The sequence below is a fragment of the Sitophilus oryzae genome, unplaced genomic scaffold (genome assembly GCF_002938485.1).
Source record: "Sitophilus oryzae breed Bouriz unplaced genomic scaffold, Soryzae_2.0 scaffold_1440_pilon_pilon, whole genome shotgun sequence".
NCBI lineage: Eukaryota > Metazoa > Arthropoda > Insecta > Coleoptera > Curculionidae > Sitophilus > Sitophilus oryzae.
The window spans coordinates 6,527,561-6,545,446 of NW_022146105.1; the positions used below are offsets into that span (position 1 = coordinate 6,527,561).

General features: G+C 36.2%; 1 non-coding gene across 1 annotated transcript; it reads left to right on the forward strand.

The window, feature by feature from the left end:
- The first annotated feature begins 14,205 nt into the window (after positions 1 to 14,205).
- On the forward strand, positions 14,206 to 14,323 carry LOC115876944. The gene has a single exon (XR_004049237.1). It is a non-coding gene; the product is annotated as a 5S ribosomal RNA (ribosomal RNA).
- The last annotated feature ends 3,563 nt before the right edge of the window (positions 14,324 to 17,886 follow it).

The following is a 17,886-nucleotide window of genomic DNA, read 5'->3' on the forward strand; positions in this document are numbered from 1 at the left end:
GATGTCATAATGACTTTTAAAGTTACTAAACATGCAGGAGCGATCCCCCATACAAAATTTTCGCATATCCTATAAATTAAACAAAATACCATATGTAGCCAACATTATGGCAGACACTGTATAGGTAGACAAAGAGGGTGAAATGTCGATTTTTAGTTATTTGCAGCTTAAAACAGTTGAAGATAGGTATATAACATAAAATACGTCTAGAATTTGACATAAAATCCACAAATAAAATAACAAATATAGGTGTTTCCATTAAAACAAAGAAGTTATCTGGCATAACTCAATTTTTGGGACACCCTGTATACATTAAAATATCATCGTAAAAACAGCTTCATGGCATCATTCAAAAATGGCATCAACAAAATCAATAATCGACGTGTCCGAGCGTTTTTTCGAAAAAAAGAACATTGATTTTTCTAAGATTCCCACTGTGAAAATACATAAACAATAAAGGCACTCGTATCTATAGTTATTATTAAAAAAAACCTTTGCAACATAATTTGTAAAAGTTTATTAGCTTATACCTTGATTTATAAAGCCGAAAAAAACACTTACATAACATAAATATTTTTGGAACCGTAGAATTGCATTTTCAATCACTGTGCGTCGACACAACCTCGTGCCAACCCTAGTCTGCACTAGTTTGGAGAATAATTTTTGGGTCGAAACGACGTTGGATACCTACGTTGGCTAGCAGCCTAATTTAGTACAAACTGCAACGTTGTTTAAAATCCTAATTCACAGAAATACAAAGCTATAATAATATGGCGTCTAAGTCGCGTTTTATCCTAAATTGGGATATTTATATTAAAAATATTATTTTTATGATTTAGTTAGAGACATATGCCAGATGGCAGTAAAGGAAAACAAAACAAAAGTATTTAAGTGTGGAGGATGTTTGAAGATCATAATTATTGAAACACTTTAACCAACTCTGTAACTCGTTACCCAAGACAAAAAAGTTAAACGCAAACAACTTTATTGATAAATGTATTGTTTCTACTTTGAAAAATACTAATGGGCCTTAAAATTAAAGAAGTTTTAAAAAGTTTCTTGAAATTTTTTTTTAGTAAAATGAGAATAATTTATTCGCAGTCGAAAAAAAATTGTTTCCGCGTGTTGTTTAGGGTCAAATATTTTAAGTTAATGTATTCAAACAGCAGGAATTGCTATTTTAGGAACAAAACATTTTCTTATTCAACAACATGGCGGCTTTCACTTTGTTGTTTTGGAGATTAAGATAGAGTAGTTCGAGTAGTTGCATACTGGACTAATAAAGTCGCAGTTCAGCCTTAACAGGTAGTATACTAGTCGCAAGATTGCCTAATTTAGTCATCCTAGAGTCTAGCTTGTGCCGCCCTCTATATTCTAAACAAACGAGGGAGTGGATAAAGTATCGGTAATAATATGTCGATGTATATTTAAATTTGGTTTTATATGTACCTTTCTTATGTCCCATTTTAATTAAGTTTTTTTATAAAAACAAAAACAGCACTGAACTGTCTGACTGAACAGAACAATGAAGTGAAAATTTAAGATTTAAGGTTATGGTTCAATACAGTTGCAAAAAGATAATGGCTCGACGTCCTACCAACGTAAGAATAAGGAAATCTAAACAACGTTGGAATTAGTAAAACAGACGACGTTTGCATAACGTTGGAATAGGTTCTGAAAGTGACGTCGGAAAACTCTTTATTGCCCAACGTTGTAACTACGTTGTCCGAATCACTTAAAGATCACTTAAGCAAAAAAGGTTACAAGACAACGTTTATTCGACGTCGCAGAAGCTTTTACTTTGTTGTAGTACTAGTTCAACGTTGGCACAACGTTACAACAACGTTTACATTTATTTTAATACCCAAGGTACGCTGCTAACTATTGTTTGTAACTAATCCAACGTTGTGTTTAGTAAACATGTAGTCGCAAGTCGTGAAAATGCTACTTGGGTTTACCTATATTAAAATTTATATAGGAAATATATTTATGGGGGGGTAGTTTTTTTCTTCATTTTTGTAAAAGTCAAATGTTAAAGTACTTAGCAAAATATAGATACCCAAAATCTCATTCAAATCGGAATAATAGTTAAAAACTTAAAATATCTGAAAAAATGTGTTTATTTTTTTAAAGTTTGGGGTACCCTCTAACAACAAGGAAACATTACAAATGAAAGTTCCAAGGGACCAAATCCAAAGGAAACTACAAGAGGAGCGGCTGACACTTGCTTGGGACCATCCTCCACAAGTGGCACACATGCTAGCAAGTTCTCCAGCAATGGTCGGGAGCCTACCTCTAGACCCAATAAGCGACAAAAGCTACCGTTTCCTCTACCCGGCCTGGGTCAACCTGGCGGGCTAGACGATCCTCTGAGGGTAGGTCTTAGCGGAGCAGAAGCACGAAGATACCTCCGACTGCTCCACGAAGGACTTGCTCCAGAGGAAGCAAAAGCGAAAACACTCCTCAAAAAGGGGAGAGTAAAGAAACCAAGAAACAACCTCTGACTCATCTCCATAATGGGCAATCGAAGCACTTTTGTATAGAGGTGAATTGTGTCCAATGAACTTATTTTAATTTTAAAAATACGTAGTAGATCTATGTCCACAGAATATTGGGACACCCTGTATATTTGGACAATATAGCCTGTTATACAGGGTGTTTCAAAAAACATGTGCCATCTCTCGTGGAGAGGTTCCTGACGTGAAAATAAGATTTATTTAATCACCATAGGTCCGATTCTGCTTTGTTGCGTAGCTAGAGGGCGTTAAAGTCTTAATATTTTTTCGATTTATTATAATTTTCTTCTAAGTATTTGCCTTGATCGAAATCTAATAGCAACCTTTAAAAAATTTGAATATCATTAACTTGCAAAAGTTTTAAATAAGTACTCATTGATTCCTCATCAAAACATACGAAAAAAAGTTTCTATAAACATGGGTATGGAAATGCATAGTTTTAGAGTTACAGAATGTTAAAACTTTTTAAAATTAAGTTTTTTGAAATTATCTTAAATACCATTATTTTTTATTTAAAATTCCTGTAGGTTGGACTAATAGTAACAATAACTAATATTAACAATATTTAACAATAAATTAGATAAAATATATAATTTATTAATTTTATTTTGATTTTATAATAATAATAGCTCCCGTATATAGCGTTTAACGCCTTGGGAGTAGCAAGCTTGTAGCAAGGTACAGCTTGCCATACTAGAGTCAATCAATATACAAGGAAGGTAATGTGGCTAGCACTACGCTTCAACCGCCTATTATTACCTGATGATGATTCTATATAAAGGCACCTGCTCCATCTATCTAAAATATTATCAGCGTTACAGTGTTGCCGGGTCATTTGAAAAGTATAGTATAGTATTACATTTTTGGAAACTACTCTCATATCTCTTATAGTTTTCGAGATAAAAAATAAAATATGTGTAAAATTGACAAAAAAAATAATTTTGAATAAGCATTGGTAAAATCATGAATTGAACATTTTTAAAGTTGATATTTGTTAAAAATGCACATTCTAAAACTTTCTTATTTTAAATGGAAGTATATTACATGTTTGGAAACTACTCTCATATCTCTTATAGCTTGATATTTGAGTTATAACGAAAGTCAGAAACACAAGTCGTTAGAAAACTAGAATTAATTCAATTGATATTATCTGACTTAATTAATTATACGATAATTCAGAGTTTATGAATTATAGTCAAACTTCTTTAATATTATTTTGCATGACCCGAAAAAAGGAATAAGATCCCATCAAAAACATAGAATGTAAAAAAATGCCAAGAGATCTCATGTAAAACCAACTCAGTTTATTTTATTTAGTCTCTCTTAAAGCACCTATTCAACAATTTTGTTATAAATTGTTAGTATTAATATTAGTCATCTTTATTTCTACAATAATTATAATGACTTGGTAGTTACACGGCACCATAATTATAAAAGAATAATGTACTATTTCGATTACTAAGTAAATCTAAACAATGCAACATCAGTAAGAATAAAGTTTTTAAATTAGTACAGAATATCATATCGTGCAATTGCCAAGTCATTATAATTATTATAGAAATAAGGATGACTAATATTGATACTAACAATTTATAACAAAATTGTTGCATAGGCACTTAAAGAGCGACTAAATAAAATAAACTGACTTGGTTTTACATGAGATTTCACAACTTTTCATAGTGGAAGAATTGTGTTGCGAGACTTGGCATTTTTTTACATTCTATGTTTTTAATGGGATCATAATCACTTTGTATTAATAAACTTGTGTTTTCTTGTTGTAAAATGGTTATAGTGTTTACCCTCTTATACTTATACATCCTCCTACCATGTGTTTATTTATATCGAAAATAAAAATAACAGAATATGGATTTTTTCTTTACAGAAAAATTTTTATAACGTATTTTTTGGCCGAATGAAAAAAAAAATGCCAGGGCCGGTTTGTTTGAGCCCATCCAACCCTGATAACGATGCCGGACGGGGCTACCCCTGTCCATCGTACCAGGCATCGTATCAGCAGAGGTGCTGAGTGTGGTCATGTCTCACTGGTGGAGGGTGTGGGGGGTCGGGTCGTTGCTTAACCGCCTGGACCAAGAGGAGACAACCTCACCAAAATCCTAAATCCTACGATGGCGGGAGCAGGTCAAAGGGATGCGTGGCTAGATAGAGGACTAGCCATTACTGGCCTCAACCTTGGGGCATCAGGGGGCACCTCATTGTATTTACCCCTTACTTCTACATGCGGGGCTCTGTAGAAGTGGACCGACTATCCCTAGCGACTCGTGGGAACATTATGAGATCAAAACAACACCGGTGAAGCTGTGGTGAATACCGGTGAAGCTGTGGGAAAGCCCCCTAGCGGCACTGGAAACATTACAAATTAAAGTTCCAAGGACCAAATCCAAAGGAAACTACAAGAAGGGCGGCTGACACTTGCTTGGGACCATCCTCCACAAGTGGCACACAAGCTAGCACCTTCTCCAGCAATGGTCGGGAGCCTACCTCTAGACCCAATAAGCGCAAAAGCTACCGTTTCGTCTATCCGGCCTGGGTCAACCTGGCGGGCTAGACAATCCTCTGAGACTAGGTCTTAGCGGAGCAGAAACACGAAGATACCTCCGACTGCTCCACGAAGGACTTGCTCCAGAGGAAGCAAAAGCGAAAACACTCAAAAAGGGGAGAGTAAAGAAACCAAGAAACAACCTCTGACTCATCTCCATCAAAGAGCAAGAGAGGGAGCTAGAACCTCTCACCTCTTCTCCGGCAGGGAGAGAAAAAAGCCAGGATGGTACTCCCGTATATAGCGTTTGACGCCTTGGGAGTAGCAAGGTACAGCTTGCTATACTAGAGCCGTTCGGTATACAAGGAAGGTAATGTGGCTAGCACTACGCTTCAACCGCCTATTATTACCTCAGGATTGTGAATCCGAAGTACTCATTTAAGGCTGAGTCGACTTAGGTACCAAAACTATTTTTATTTTAATAAAAATAGTCGGCTGATGAAATGCCGGGTGTGGGAATCGAACCCACACCTTGAGATTGGTAGACGAGAGCCTGTACCTCTACGCCACCGGGCACCTAATTTTAATTTTAATTTTATTAATAATAATTGTAATTAATAAAATTGCATTTATTTCATCAAGGAGGCTGAATTCGGCAAAATATCAAGAGATAACTTTTAATTGGCATTAAACCGCCTACACAATTTTGATATCAAAAGAAAAAAGTCACTGGCGCACATGTTTTTTTTTCCGAAAAATATTCCAGTGATAACCCATATGCGGCGTGCATATGATTGTGCCTGATGAATTTATCGATACTTTTTTAGCATTATAACATGTAGCACTTATAATAGCCTTTACCGTCAAAATTTCATTCGAATCACTAAAAGCACTTGAAAGAAAATTATAATAAATCGAAAGATTATTAAGACTTCAACACCCTGTAGCTAGGAAACAAAGCAGATTCGGACCTATGTTGATATATATCATATATATCATACGTGAGGAATCTCCCCACGAGAGATGGCACATGTTTTTTGAAACACCCTGTAGAAACTGTGGTTGTAGTATGTCCTAAACCTAAAAATTGAGATTCTTGTTTTATCTACAAGGATGTAACAGTGCGGTCAAAATGCTGCGAGTTGCTTTGAGAAATAGTAGGGATGTGTTCGATTTGACAAATCTATTACAAACAATGAAATACAGGGCATTAAAAAACGCCCTTTAAAAAATATAATAAAGAAAAAAAAATAGAATTTTGAAAATAATTATCTTGTATATCAAAAAATGCACGAACCTCTTATTATTTAATTTGTTACCTAATCATTTTTTTTCAGATTGTTTTGAGTAGAAACGCAAACACCTATTGTTTCTTTAAATAAAAAATTTCGATAAAAAACGATCTTTTGGTAAACAAAGCATTCATTTGTAGTATGCGAAAGCGTTTCATTATGTAAAATAGATTCGGACTTGAACTAAAATGTCAACTTACTGTTTTTTAAAAAGAATATTAACATCAATTACCGCATTCCCATTGAAAACCTTGAGGCACGTGTTGGACATATAGGGATTTCGATTTCGTTATACCAGAAACTCAATCAAAGTTAAATTAAAATAAAAATATGGAATAAGTTTAGCTCTCCAACTTTTTTTCTCTCAACAAGGGACCGTCCTCTGCCGGAAACACTGCGACCCGTGCATTCTCCTATCCCTGTGCCCTGCACTAACTTCTGCAGGTCATTGATAGGATGGGAGCATAGTTCCTCCGGTCACAGATTATACAGATTATAAACTTTGTTTTTTCTTTATTGTTTTTCGTGGTTCCAATTTTCGAAATCGGGCACTAATTATGTTACTAGTTTGCGCACATAGCACGCCCACTTATGGCCTCTAAAATTGTGCACAGCGCCTGACCGGCACAGTTATTGGAGAGATATCGGAAAACCGAATAGCGTCATGCAGTATTTACGCGTACCTTATCATGGTTACGATATGCGCGAGTCAATTTTTAACGCAACACCCGCTAATAACGTTACCGCCGGACGTAATTTGCGGATCAATTACACCAAGCGCTATTTCTAAATAACGTTTAAAAATTGCTTAAATGGGCATGTGCGGGTATTTGACAACCGGGGCCGGCCGGAGAGATCTTTTATTTTAGGTTATGTTTGAATTGTTTTGAATGATTACTTTAGTTTTATTAGGTAATTTGATATTTAAGTAGCTGAGATTAGTTTTAATTAAATAAATATGGCCCAAAATATGGATTCTGCCTCTTCCAATTTTAAAGAACCTATAATGAGGCTTAGGTTTACAGCAGATGACGACTTCTAAGAGAATTTGTTGCTTGTTGCTCTAAACCCACTGGCAGACGTTGAACAATAAAGCACTGGAAATAAGCACTTCAGCCCTTTAGTTTTAAAATTTCTAATAAACAAAACAATTTCAAAGTCTTAAATTTAAAGTGGTGGTTAAGTTTAAATAGCGGACGCGACGCGAACAGAAATCTTTCCGATCTGATAACTATAAATGAAGAGAGTTAATACCACCTCACGTAAAGGAAGTAACACCCGGCCTTAACGTCCATGCACGCTATTCGGTTTAGCAATATCTCTCTAATACGCTGTTATTGTTATTTTACGCGAGTTTATTTTTGCGCACAGGAAATTTTACTCGTTTGCACATCGTCATAAAAAACAATTTTCATACCACGAATTAGGGACAAGATTTTTATCTGTATACTTATAGGATACCTAATCTGTCCTCCGGTTCTAGCCTAGCTTTCCCAAATAAAAAGTGTCGCTTGCGATCCAAAGCCTCGCAGTGACATATTATGTGCTCCGTTGTTTCAGGATCTTTATCGCAGAGTCTGCAGCAAAGACTTCCTTGATACAGGTTCAGCTTGTTCAAGTAACACTTGACAGCCCTCCAAATGTAGGTACCGGGTGGCCAACTAAGAATGGACGCCGGCTGTATCTCCGAAACTACTTATCGTATAACTTTGGGAAAAAAATTCTAATAAGTAAATCGACAAGAGAAATCGCTGGTAATTATTTTCAAGTTCGAAACATGCCCGCTAGTGGGCGTTTCTCTAATAGCCCATCAGAAAACAGGATTTTTCTCAAAAATGTGCAGGTGAACAGGTATATTAAATATCACTGTTGTAATCATCGAGAAATTTGTAATTTTTTTGATATAGAGTATTTTGCTCTATCTCATAAAATAAAGTGGTGGAGGAAGGTTAAACTTGCTTTTATTCAAATAAGGATAACTCTGATTTAGGTTATGCGATTTAAACAAACTAGGGCTCATTTAAAAGAGCTTTTCTTCCTTAATGACCTCCAGTATAAATTTTGTTTCCACAATTTTTTTCGTGGTAGCTAGAGGGCGCTGTTTGACATCATAACAGATATTGTACTTTTGCGTAAAAAAAATAAATAGGAGGCTATATTTTTCTTTGCACAGTTAAATAGAGTACAAGATTTCCAAAATATCAGCGCAAACCGCAACTTTCTATCTTCTCTCTAACCGGAGATATTAAGAGAACAAATCATGTTAGGCTGCCGCTTAGGATTATATGGTCTAAAAATTATCGTAGTAGGCTAGAAAACAAAAACAGGTAAATTGGTTACGTCAAAATATCAAAACATATATTTTAATTTCATTTTAATACTATTTAATTATTATTTATCCATGTTCGTTCTTGATTCCATAAATTAAAACCCAGGCATATTGAATTCGATGACCTAGCTAGCCATGAAAATATGCCGCTCCAGCATCTCTATCTACTAAAGTAAGTGGTATCCAAGAAGCCCCACACATTCATAGCAAAATAAGTGGCACCACTGCCTCAAACACCAACTGCATTCATGCTGATGAATTTGCAACAAATGCAATTTCATCATGATGGATCCTCGAACAAAATTGGCAATTAATTTCTAAGAAATTGTGAATAGTTCATTTCATTCAGATAATTAAAAAAGTCCAGTCGTTCGCCATCCTAGAATTCCTGCGTAAACATTTACCGACCAACGGTCTTGGTGCTAAACTACTTGCATCGAGGGTAGATTTGAACCAGTAGTCAGTAGTGCATATTGTTAAGATTCGCACCTTCGTTCCATGTTATATTAAAAGTGGCCCAAACGACATAAACTTTATAATATAATAATAAATAACAGAAAAACAGGTAAAACAGTAAAACACGAAAACAAGTGAAATCAATTACAAACTTGGATTAATAACTAAATGACGTTACATGAAATAAACCCCTAGTTTTCGACCATACGAAATTCGGCCATTTTCTGTTAAAAGCAATATGGCGGCACAAAATTCCTAGAAATTTTAATAAAATTATTGATTGTCCGACTTTCAGACATTGAGAACTACTTACGTATAATTAACCAAGAAATTCGTAAAAATTTTATAGATGGATGATAATGTTACATAAACACGTTTAAATAATTATGACATCATTTTTATTAAGAAAACGCCCGAAATTCGGATGCATAAAAACTGAACTTGAACGTTTTGATATTTTGACGTAACCAATTTACCTCTTTTTGTTTCCTAGCCTACTACTATAATTTTTAGACCATATAATTCTAAGTGGCAGCCTAACATGATTTGTTCTCTTAATATCTCCGGTTAGAGAGAAGAAAGAAAGTTGCGGTTTGCGCTGATATTTTGGAAATTTTGTGCTCTATTTAACTGTGCAAAGAGAAATATAGCCTCCTATTTAATTTTTTTACGCAAAAGTGCAATATCTGTTATGATGTCAAACAGCGCCCTCTAGCTACCACGAAAAAAATTGTGGAAACAAAATTTATACTGGATGTCATTAAGGAACAAAAGCTCTTTTAAACGAGCCCTAGTTTGTTTAAATCACGTAACTTAAACCAGAGTTATCCTTATTTTAATAAAAGCAAGTTTAATCTTCCCCACCATTTTATTTTATGAGATAGAGCAATTATATCAAAAAAAACTACAAATTTCTCGATGATTACAACAGTAATATTTAAAATACCTGTTCACCTGCATATTTTTGAGAAAAATCCTGTTTTCTAATTGGCTATTAGAGAAACGCCCCCTAGCGGGCATTTTTCGAACCCGATTTATTTTTGTCGATTTACTTATTAGATTTTTTTTTCCCAAAGTTATACGATAAGTAGTTTCTGAGACACAGCCGGCGTCCATTCTTAGTTGGCCACCCGGTACGTAAGCTTATTGAGCAATGTTACATACGTTAACCACGGCATATAAATCACACGGCAGGCTCTGCCCAGATCCCATTGTTTTAAATTTCTATAAAATTTGACCTTGAAAACACCATTATGGGTGCGGAGTCAGGGCCGGATTAAAACGTATCAAAAATTTCCCAGAAAATAAACTATTGATAGACAGGGTCGTATTAAAAAATACTGTAATTGACTGAAACTGAATTTTATTTACACAATACTTTTTATCTAAACAAATGAATCGTTAACCGCGCATACCCCTCGAAAAGTAACAATGAAAAAATCAATTAAACACATAACTGTAGAGAACAGACAATTAAAATTAAAAAACATGCCAGAGTTACAAACAAGAATTAAAGAAATACCCAATAAAATATCTATTGAACAATCTAAAGAGGCTACGTACAAATTATGTCCATCAATGGACATAGCAAATTTTGTTAATATTCATCATAATATAATAATAATATCATCAAGTGCAATTTATTTTATAATAGTGGTCGTGATAATATTGTAGGTTTTGAGGACTAGAAGGGGAACAGAGAGTTAAAATCAGCTCGGGTGTCTAATGTTGTTATGGTAAGAGGTATCTCTACCAATGGAAAGCAGTCCCTAGCTTATTTTACAAGCTTAATTTATTTAACTTGCTTTGTATATGTATGTTTGTTCGGGGCAAATCTTTAGAAGCACTTCCTTTCATTGTAGGAAATTGAAATTTGGCATGTAGGTTCAGTCCCGATGACAATACATTTTCTTGCAAGGCATGACCTGAATTTTGACAGCTGTCAAATTTTTTTTAAAGTTATCCGATTTTGATAAAAATCGATATATAGGATGGCCATGGGCTAAAATGAAAGAAAAAATGGAGCTGTCAAATTTGACAGCTGTCAAAAAAATTTCAAAGTTGTCTGATTTTGATAAAGATCTATATATAGGATGGCCATGGGCTAAATTAAAGAAAAAATTGAGCTGTCAAATTTGACAGCTGTCAAAAAAAATCAAAGTTGTCCGATTTTGATAAAAATCGGTATATAGATGCTCCCTACCCCATAGTCGGTTTTCATTTTATTTGTCTCACATTTGAACTGTCAAATTTGACAGCTGTCGTTTTTTAAGTTCTCCTTTTTAATGAAAATCGATATACATATTATTAGGATGCCCATAGGAAGTAATTTAAGAAAAAGAATTGAGTTTAACTGTGTGGCACTGAGAAACCAGCATAACTAAAAAGTAAAAAATAAATTTAAGAAAAAAACTTTTTAAAAACAAGGTTTTATTTAAATACATTAAAAAGAAAAAAAAACTTTTATTATGGACTTATAACGTCATTACAGAATTTTATATTATATAAAAGCTTGTCGCGAGATGCGAAATTTGAGTGTACAGTTGCACTCACAAAAATCTGGTACGACAACTTTATCTTGTAATTCCAATATCTTGTAAACCTATCATTATTCTTATCCAGTTTAGAAGAACATTTAAAAAACTTTGTGTCCGAATATTACACACGGGTACTGAAAATTGCCAAAATGATCTGGCAAACATCTTATTAAAAACGGCAGACCTTATTGTTTACGTCGGAATCCGTAACATTATTATAAAAAAGAACATGAGCTATCCATAAAAATTAAAAATAGGTACGGATAATCAGAAAAACAGTAATTTAGAAATGAATCTTGTTTGTCATTTTGCAGGATTCATTTTGCTAATAATAAAAATTACTTTGAATGCCGTAAGTAATGATTGAGTATTAAAACTAAAAGAATTTCGGACTTCCATTGTACTACTAAACTACAAAAACCAAATATATCACACACAATAAACAAAATATATCACTCAAGAAAAGAATGAAATAAATTAAGCCGCACGCTACTGACTCAAAGCTGCCGTAACTGTATGTTCTCGATGACAAAGACTACGACACTGGTTAATTTCTGTTGCTGGCACCCATAATGGCGGCGTGCGCTAGGATATGCGCGTAGCGTTCCCGCCAAAGCGAGTTGGCCTGCCGCGCCGTGTGATTTATATGCCGTGCGTTAACCATGGTACGAGGTTCACAAGGGCGACGAAAAGGCTGGTAAAATGGCCAAACAAGGCTCATCAATACCATTAAGAGACCCAGAACCCTTCTGCAGAGCTACAAAATCAGTTACAAGAATGGCCACAAAACAGTAAGTGATCCCCTGAGTTTTATAGGGGACTTTTTTTATGATTCTAAATAATTTTTAAGGAGTTAACGTTGAAATTAAGCGTGAAAGTCATTTCGAAAATTTTGGCATTTAGTCGCTACATTAAATTATATCAGTAGAAGAAAAAGTAAATGTGTAAATAAAAATATGTTTCCTCTCGGAAATGGTAAGTAGCAAAACGACCAGTGACGCCTCTACGGGTACGTTTATGTTGGAGCGGCGATAAACGATAAGAGCAGCGATAGTAGCGAAGCAAAGAATAGTATTATATTAATTTATATGTAGGTGTTTATATTGGAGCAACGCGTCGAGACACGGTTGGCAGTTGAGCAACGATAAGAGCAACGCTAATTCACTGTTTTTATCGTTTATCGCAGCTCCAACATAAATGTACCCTACGGCTAGAGTTGGCGTGGCGCTCTATATTCGCCCTATTTAACGGTGTTTCGAAAATGCATAGTTTCCGAGACATTTAATTTGAAAGATTTCGATTTTGTCGATTTTCTGGATATTAACCCTTTGGAAAAAAATCGATTTTTTTATTTATTAACTTTTTCCACTTTTCTCACCTGGTACGGTTAGAAGACGTTAATTCTAAATGCAATTTGACCCCCTTTTTAGGTTATGTTGGATTTAAAAAAATGCCGAAAAAAAAATCGGTTTTATTTTTTTCTCACTCTGTATGTACTTTTTCTTACCAACTGTGTATACTAAAAAAATTAAGTAACTAATCAATCTGCATTGATCCACGCCCAAAGATTTTTCAAATCGGAATAAGTGAAAAGGCCCTATTTTGGCATTGAATTTTTTTTGAAAATTTCGCTTTTTTCAACTTTTTTAGGATATCTACCAAACCCTTTAATTGTAAGAAACCATTTATGCACCGTCGAATAGACGACTAATAGCGCCCTCTGATGGGTTATTTTTCGTTTCTTAGAATTTCATAAGTACTCGTTGAAAACGATTTAAAGTTAAAATTTTGCCAAAATCGAAAAACGCAAATCGACTTTTTTCAAAGGGGTAATATCCAGAAAATCCATAATCGAAATCTTTCAAATTAAATATCTCGGAAATTATGCATTTTCGAAATACAGTTTGGTTTGGGACGAATATAGAGCTCCACTAGCTTTATTGGTAGAGGCCCCACTGGTCCTTTAGCTACTTACCGTCTTCGAGAGGAACACGTGATTTTTATTTACACCTTTATTTAAAATTTACCGTGCAACGAAGCTTATTCCGTTTTTTGCAATGAGAGACAATTACTTCGGAATGCAAAATCGAACAAAAATTACAACATTAAAAAATAAAGATTCTTCAGGGCTTCAGGTTTTAGAAATGTGTTTCCTTTTTTAAAACGTACTATTTATGGACCCGCGTACTATATTTTTTGTGTAATAATAGTAAAAATACTATATTTCATCGAAAAAAAGCTGGCAACCCTACTGATGAGGAAACACCATGGAAACACAGTCAAAGCCAGGGTCAAAGCTAGTCAAAGCCAAGTCAAAGCGATAAGTTCTACGACGAACGAAAATTCGTGGTAAGAATTAGCCTGAATTAGCTAGACAACCAACAAAACGGACTGAGTTTATTATATTAAATCTTCCTGAATTGTTATCCTACGGATAATAGCCTTATAATAGATTACGTAGCATGTGTAAGAAATTTTAAACACAAAAAATCTGAATTTCAATTTTAATTTTACAGATACACAATAATTTTTTCATTAAAAATTTTCTACATATAGAATGAGAGTAATATTATTGATATGTAACGGCCATACCACGTTGGCGCACCAGTTCCCGTTCGATCACTGAAGTTAAGCAACGTCGGGCGCGGTTAGTACTTGGATGGGTGACCGCTTGGGAACCCCGCGTGCCGTTACTTTTTATCATTAATATTTTCAATAATCAACCATTTTTTTTTAATTATGACTTTAGTTGATGATTAGTGAAATGATTTTGACTTAATCCTAATTTTAACAAATTCCAACAATATGGTGACAACAAATAATAAGTAATACTTATATTTTGTAGTTGTACCAAATATCAAGAATTTGATTGTGGTTATTTGAGTGTTAAACTACAGAGGGTAGAGATAAGAAGAATTAACTTCGTTCATTGAAATGCGAGAACAATTAAGATGGCGGTAAAAAATACACAAGTATTCGTACAAAAACATATAAATATATTTGCATAACATATAGCATTTAATTTAAATTAAACAGTATTTAAAATATCAAAACACAACTAGAAACTAAAAAGAGAGAAAAAAAAAATGAAAACAGATATAATTAAGGCACATATCACAATGTTCAGATACAACCCAGAAGTATCTTCAGTTCATTTTGCTGAATAATAAAGAGATCAATATTATTCTTAATTTTAAATGCAGTAGAGACTAGATAATCTGGCTCAATTAAAGCAAGGGGTAATCCGAATTATCGCGTCTTGCATTTTTGTAGAAAAAAAAATATAAAAAAACGGTTTAAATAAATAAGCTTTATTCTCAAAACAAATGCATTTATTAATCAGATAAAAAATGCAGATAATATTAATTTTTTAATCTTCATATATCAAAGGAATAATATATATATTTTAATAAACACCGTGGTGTTTATTAAAAAAATAAGAAAAATTAAGTATTTTATATTTTAAGACCCTGTATGGTTTAAAATTCCGACATTTGTAGCAAAGTAATTACAGACCAACTATAGTAAATATTAAGTAATTCAGATTATTGAATCATGCGATTCCGATTACAAGGTACATAATTTAAGCCTGGCATCAATCCGGACTAGTACGATATCAGGAGTACGTATCAGCTTCTTTCCGTTTCCTTTCCGTTTACATAAAATATTATATCATGTAAATGAATAGGACCTTCCCCTAAGAGATGCAAGACCTTGTGGTTGGTGGGGAAGCTCCTGGCCAGGTGCTGGGGGGAATCCCCTTAGCACTTGGCTTTGTCTAACAAGCATCTCACTCATCGTCTTGTTCCTAGCTGTAGTGTCGTGGCCAGGGAATTGCACCAAGACATATAACGATGCCGGACGGGGCTACCCCTGTCCGTCGTACCAGGCACCCTCTACTGAGTGTGGTCATGTCTCGCTGGTGGAGGGTGTGGGGGTGGGGTCGTGGCTTAACCGCCTGGACCAAGAGGAGACAACCTCACCAAAATCCTAAATCCTACGATAGCGGGACCAGGTCAAAGGGATGCGTGGCTAGATAGAGGACTAGCCATTACTGGCCTCAACCTTGGGGCATCAGGGGGCACCCCATTGTATTTACCCCTTACTTCTACATGCGGGGCTCTGTAGAAGTGGACCGACTATCCCTAGCGACTAGTGGGAACATTATGAGATCTAGTACTAAAAACAACACCGGCGAAGCTGTGGGAAAGTCCCCTAGCGACACTGGGAACATTACAAATGAAAGTTCCAAGGGACCAAATCCAAAAGAAACTATAACTGGGGCGGCTGACACTTGCTTGGGATCATCCTCCACAAGTGGCACACAAGCTACCACCTTCTCCAGCAATGGTCGGGAGCCTACCTCTAGACCCAATAAGCGACAGAAGCTACCGTTTCGTCTACCCGGCCTGGGTCAACCAGGTGGAATAGACGATCCTCTGAGAGCAGGTCTTAGCGGAGCAGAAGCACGAAGATACCTCCGACTGCTCCACGAAGGACTTGCTCCAGAGGAAGCAAAAGCCAAAACACTCCTCAAAAAGGGGAGAGTAAAGAAACCAAGAAACAACCTCTGACTCATCTCCATCAAAGGGCAAGAGAGGGAGCTAGAACCTCTCACCTCTTCTCCGGCAGGGAGAGAAAAAAGCCAGGATGGAAAGCCGTTCCGGGTTTCCATCCAGGGCCGACACCGGGAGGCAAGCAGGGACGTATCACCAGCTTTGCTGGACAAGTGAAAATGGCGGTGCTGCCAAAGGATTGCCCAGAGGTTGCTCTGACCACCGACCAGCAAACGTCTCTAGAAGAGGCTATACTGGACGAAGTAGTGGCGATCGGATCGCAATACAACGATCTACAAAATGTGAGTCAGCTGCGTTTTGCGGGGATACACTTTCGGGTGGGCATGGTCCTCATAGATTGTGTATCTCAAGAATCGGCATATTGGTTGGTAGAAATCGCACCTAAGCTTAAAAATTGGCAAGGGCCGGAACTGGTTGCAGTGAAGGGAGAAAACATCCCAAAAGAGGCGGCCATCACGGTCTTTCTGCCGAGAAGCAAGGGGAAAGACACCACCTACCTGCTGAGCCTTTTGGCCTTATCCAGGGTCAGAACTTCAATGTAAGGACATCGAGTTGGCGAGTCATCAACTCGAGGGAGGAGGGTCAAGGTCAGGTCTTCACAATAGGAATTGACCTCAAATCCAAGGAGGCAATAGAGAAAGAGGGACATATCCTCTATTACCCGATACCTCACCGGTATCGGGTCTAAGGAGAGACCAAGTTAAAGAAGTGGAGAAAATGGAGACAGATCCTCCAGCCTCCACCTCTCGGGTTCCTCAGCCGGAGGCGAGCTCCTCGACTGTGAAGGGCGGCACGGAGCCAAACTCCAACCGTGGAAGGGTGTGTACCCTCGGGGGAAGAACGGTTGTCAGAGGAGGATGGGAAATACCCTGTCCTCTCTACAACAGGGGTATGATGGGTTATAGACTGTGATGACTGAAGGAAGGGGGCACAATAGATCTTTAAGGTCGCAGTGATTAATCCCCCCTCTTACTCATTCTACATTCTACATGAATAGGACAATGCACACTATCCGTTCCGTTTCCCTTCCGTTCCATATCCTTTCCTTCCATATATTTTTTGCGGACAGACTGAAGCGTATTCCGATACAGCTGGCGTTGTCAAGTTCTTATATTTGTACCAGCTCTGTTAACATTTTGCTGATATTTATTTATTCTTTGACCTCTTAATTAAATCTATTACCTTTTTCAAAAGATACAAATGTGTACTCCTCTTGGGTTGATTCTCACTATGGCTTCCGTTCAGTGGCGGCTTAACCATGAGGTCAAATGGTCAAAGCCCCCCCCAAAAAAATCAGGAGAAAATTAGAAAAACATATTTAAATTATAATAATAATAATAGCTCCCGTATATAGCGTTTGACGCCTTGGGAGTAGCAAGGTACAGCTTGCTATACTAGAGCCGTTCGGTATACAAGGAAGGTAATGTGGCTAGCACTACGCTTCAACCGCCTATTATTACCTCAGGATTGTGAATCCCAAGTACTCATTTAAGGCTGAGTCGACCTAGGTACCCAAACTATTTTTATTTTGAATAAAAATAGTCGGCTGATGAAATGCCGGGTGTGGGAATCGAACCCACACCTTGAGATTGGTAGACGAGAGCCTGTACCTCTACTCCACCGGGCACCTTTTATTATTACCGGGCACCTTTTATTATTATTTATTATTAATTATTTAAATT